Source organism: Schistocerca americana, chromosome X, assembly GCF_021461395.2.
Source record: "Schistocerca americana isolate TAMUIC-IGC-003095 chromosome X, iqSchAmer2.1, whole genome shotgun sequence".
NCBI lineage: Eukaryota > Metazoa > Arthropoda > Insecta > Orthoptera > Acrididae > Schistocerca > Schistocerca americana.
The window spans coordinates 300,663,257-300,668,656 of record NC_060130.1 but is presented as its reverse complement, the minus strand read 5'-3'; the positions used below and the strand labels follow the sequence as shown (position 1 = coordinate 300,668,656).

Sequence of the window (5,400 nt, the reverse complement as noted above, 5' to 3'; positions counted from 1 at the left end):
GGAAATGGTTATGTTCGTCTACTTGGAGACCATTTGCTTTCATGGACTTAATGTTTCTAAATAACGATGTGATTAGGACACAATCTCACGTGACTGATTTGAAGAATATTCTGGAAAATTCGATCGAATGATTTTTTCACCCAGATCTCCCGACATTGATCCCGTCAAACATTTATGTGGCGTAATCGAGAGGGCCGTTCGTACCCAACACCATGCATCGGCATCACTTTAGCAATTATGGACGGATATAGTGGCAGCATGGTTCAATATTTCTGCTGGTGACTTCCAACGACATGTTCAGTCCATGTCACGTCAAGCTGCTGTACTACACTGGGCAAAAGGAGGTCAAACACGATATTGGGAGGTTTCCTATGACTTATGTCACATCCGTCTATACTGGTTTACTTCAACAGGTATGATCTCAAACGGATTCCAGATTACCATCATGAATGTAAATTTCGATTTTGTTCTTGTCTTTCTCCAACCAAGTTGCTGGAAGAATCGCCCATACCTCTAGGTTGGACATTGCGCAATTTTGTTTCGACAAATTACATTATATCCTTTATTTTTACACAAAGTCCACGAATATACAGGGGATGGACAAAAATATGGAAATACCAAACACACAACACCTAACTTGCCTAATACGTTGTAGGAAATCCGTTGGCACACAAAAGACTTACCACCAGTTATCTCAGGTTGGATAAATACAGGACCTGTACAGTCTTCAAGGAGACATCGTACTATTCTTTTTGCAAAACAGATTTTTTTTGTAAAGAGTGGCAAGTTCAGATAACCGTGATGGATATGGATAACGATCACGCAGCCTTCTCTCCAAAGGCTCAATAATATTGAGATCTGGTGACAGTAGTGGCCAGACGCTCACACAACATTCTATTGTGGAAGGGACCTGAATAATCGAAGTGGACAAATAAACCTACCCAGTAATGCGACCTTACAGGGTAACCATGTGGCCCACAGGATACCATGTGTTCAGTGGTACTTAAGATAGGTAAATAAATTAGTGAAATCAATGTGAAGTGAAGTATAAATTAGAAAATAAATGAAAAGCTTAGTTTAGTTTAGAAGAATTACACACTGGCAAACAGCGGGCAGAGCTGCAGTGGCAAAGACCGGCGATTGCAAGTCAGCACGTTCAGTAGCTTTTCAACGTGACAGAAGAGGCCATCGCCCTCTCCACATAAGCGGAAGCTGTCGATTCAGCCGTCAGGGCATCGCCCGACCGGCTCACGTGTTTCTCAATTGTCACATGTGATCAAAGGCCCTCGCCTACATTCCAAGAGCCAATGACCGACGTTAAGAAGATTCTTCGAGAAGCTTTTCAACGTGACTGAAGAGGCAATGATCGTGAAGTCGTTCACCTCCAGTGAACTGAAGTAAATAAATACGCGAGACGTAGTGGGGCAGAGAGTAGTTTTCAGTTCCAGTATAGTGCAGTCGGTGCTGAAGACCGCCATGCAGGAAGAGACTACATCGTACACAGAAGCACCAAGTCCGCCGCTGTAATGGAATAGCAAGCACCAGCCTCGCCGCCAGAAGTTTGAAGGTATTTGAAGACTGATTTTTCCTACCCGGGTGACTTGTGTGGACGAGAAGGAGACGGCCTCACATCAGCAGTCACCTGTGAGCTGGTGATGAAGATAGGACAGCCGAAGACTGGCAGGACGGAGTCCGTTGTTCGAGTCCGGCACACTGGCCTTCCCCCGCTGCGCCGCTCCGCTGGCCGACGCACAATACACGCGGCCGCTTAGAGAAGAGAAACACTGGGACGCCACATGTAAGGTGTCACCATCCGTTTCACGACTTCGTTCTCAATAATGAAACGGGCCACAGTACGATCTGCGACTCCAGTCAACTGGGCGAAACGGCGACACGAGATACACACCGCCAGGCGTAATCAGACGCCGCCGCTGCCCCAGCAGATGGCTTCGCAAACGACACAGCTGCCGCTCTCCCAGCCAGAATAATCCAGTAAGGAAACCATTGTACAAAACTTTCAATAAAAGTAATCTTATGTAAAAATGCTGTTTCATTCTACCTCATACCCGAGCCAAGGAAGAACCCAACCTGCCGACATGTTGTTAAAAGAGAAAAAGTAATTTATTTTGTGTTTTTCACCTTACATATTGCTTTAGAATCAAATGCCCTTTGCAGTAATGCTCATCCTGACAACTGACTAGCATCAAAAGAGGAAACCCAGTTACACATGATATTGTTGCCCAAACCTTTGCCGAACCCTCACCAAGTTTCATTCTTGGGATGGAAACTCGGCCAGAAACTGGAAATAGTGTGAAACAAGACTATTTCTTCCATTTCTCCTAAGTCTGGGTATTCTTGTTTCGGCAACACATTTCCCTGTTATGGGAACTGGCGTCACATGTATTTGGTTTTGCAGTTCCCGACCGTCCTGCCTTTCCCAGCTTATTGAGTTGCCCTCGTGTTGTTTTGGTTCTGTCAGGATTCGCATGCGCGGCAATCAGTCCTGCAGTGACTTTTGCAGATGTCGTCACGATCCCCTCCAATGACCGTATGTCAGCACCACTCAACACACTCTTTCGTCGGCGTTGTGATCAGCAGACGACTTTTTTCCCATTTTTCCTGTATGCAGTACAGATCTGCGGTATGTTGCCTCTTGAAACACGAAACGCTACGGCTACCTACAAGCACAAACAATGTGCGGACTAGACTCGCATCTGCTATTATGTTAATGCTTTCATATGCCATTTTTTTCTAACCTCTGTGTATTGTCACTTGAAGCTAAAGAGCGGACGCTATGTACCCGTCATCTCTGTGAATTAAATCTGCAATCATAGCATTACACGTGCAACAACAGTTGCCGAAGCTGGCATTTCATCAGAAAGGAACCCAAGGAATTTTGCAGAGTGAGATAGAAGTGGCAGAAGAAATATTTGTGTTTCTGCAAGTAGAGTCAGTGAAATGTGCGGTTCGTAACCGCTCGCCTGTGCGTAGAGTGCAGATGAGCGGTGCAATGATGACGATATGTGCTTAACAAATGAAAGTGATACTGAAACAGCTGTCAAGCCATGTAGGTCATCATGCTTGTCGGCCAGGGAGACACAGATCAGGTCTCCAGTGAAACGTAGTAAAACACAATCGTTGTCCATGGAGCGGGTAGTAAACCCGATTATAAACAAAAAACAAAATGATAGAGATCGAAAGAATTGATTTCGAACAAATCCACAGTAATATGACCGTGTAATACACTTCTTCGTCCATAAATCTATAGATACAATGTGATTAAGACAAGATATATGCATAACGTAAGAAGTGGCAATTGACCCTGAACAACGAAAAGTGTGAGTACCTCGATATAAGCATAAAAAATTCTCTTAAATTTCGATTAACGTTAAATTTGAAGACAGTCGATTGGTATAAGTTCCTAGGAACTACACCCGCCAGCAACTAAAATTGGAACCACTCTGCTGAAATTGCCGTAGGGAAAATAAAAGGAAGACTGCGTGTTATTAGCAGAACCCTTGCAACATTATGACGAAATAGCGAGTGAGTCACATATAAAACAAACGAGTTCGGGTAGATAAAAGTTTCTCGCAGCCGCGAAATCTTGTCGTGGCATTTCAGTCGCAATTTTCATTTTCTCCCTCGAATGTGAAAATATTTTTCTCTCTCTCACCTACATACTTAATAATGCCGATCGTAATAAAATAAGAGAAATTAGAGCTCTCGCAGAACTATGTGGATGTTTGTTTTTCGCATGTGTCTTACAGTGGATGCATTAACCCTCTGCCAAACACGTAAGTCCGAAACTGCAAAGTAATCATGCAGGTGTAGATTCCCATAATTATATCGCTAAGAATAAATTTTCAGTTGCTGTTCAATGAATTGCGCGATGGAATTCAAAGTTGCATCTTCGTCCACAACACGCCATATTTCTTTACTAAAAGTCTACTACATCTTCCTTTGCTTCATATGTCAAATCACGGATAAACCAGCAATAAAACAAAGAGCGGATGCGAGTCCACGCAACAGGATTAGTGTTTTACTTTGATAGAAAGTAAATTAGTATTGACTCCACTTAAAGAAGAGCTTGTGAAGCACACTTTTTAACCGTACGCCATCTGTTGTTGAGTAACATAAAGCTCGTAGTCCAACGAGCGGGTCGGCTATTTGCGCAATGGCGCAGCTACTGACGTTCCAGATGGGTATATCATTCTACTTTCCTTTAAGGAAGCTGCGATGTAGATAACACATCATTTAACACTCAGTCCCCGAACATCCTCTCGTTAAAGGAGATTTATATTCTCGAATCCATGCCGACTGCAGCAAGCTGCAATAGAAATAGGCGTAGTGAAAGAGCATTACAGCGGAAGGTCCGCTGCCGCATGTGATAAGACTACAGGAATCAGCCAGGAACGGCGACAGGCATTACACGTTGCACGACACCCGTATGCGGTGAAAATGACCTTCTTTTTGTGGAAATTTCATGTCTCTGTTAAATGCAGACAATCTGATGAATACTTTCACGGCAAACACAAACGTCTTGGGTTCTTCGAGACTGCAGTTCGTATGAAATACATTCTTGATTTAAAAGCGTATTTTCACATGTATCATGCTTTGTTGTGCTCCAGAACCTTTCCTTCTGATCTGAACTACAGTCAACTCAAGTTTCAGAGTAAAGCTATAATAAGAGTGCGTCATATTACTAACATACGCAGCAACGAGCAATAAGCGACACCTTCTAATTACCTGTTTGTGAATACTTCCGTTTGGTTGGGCGAAATCTCATATGATGCATGCATCAGCAACAGCATCTTTGTAGCCATCGATGTGGCAACAGGCGGATATAAATTGAGAAATGAAATATTTCAGCTGAACTTACAGGATTTTTTCTTAATGAATACATCAGGAGTGAGTGTATATAACGAAGCTACGTCGTGTAGTCATCCGAAGCGTTTTACAGTTTTATAAGAATTGAGTATCTCTGTAAGAAATGATGGCCAAGAACACTACATTTAGTCAGCTACATCAAGAAAGTAAATATAAAGGCTGCCAACGGCCTTGCCGCAGTGGGAACACCGGTTCCCGTTGGATCACCGAAGTTAAGCGCTGTCGGGCTAGGCTAGCACTTGGATGGGTGACCATCCGGTCTGCTGAGCGCTGTTGGCAAGCGGGATGCACTCAGCCCTTGTGAGACAAACTGAGGAGCTACTTGATTGAGAAGTAGCGGCTCCGGTCTCGGAAACTGACATGCTGCCGGTAGAGCGGTGTGCTGATCACATGCCCCTCCACATCCGCATCGAGTAACGCCTGTGGGCTGACGATGACAAGGCGGCCGGTCGCTACCTTTGGGCCTTCATGGCCTGTGTGGGAGTAGTTTAATTTAGTTTAGTTTTAAACATA

At 43.9% G+C, this 5,400-nt stretch overlaps 1 pseudogene; it reads left to right on the top strand.

Moving 5' to 3' along the window:
* Positions 1-5,048: 5,048 nt before the first annotated feature.
* On the top strand, positions 5,049-5,166 carry LOC124557101 (annotated as a pseudogene).
* Positions 5,167-5,400: the final 234 nt, after the last annotated feature.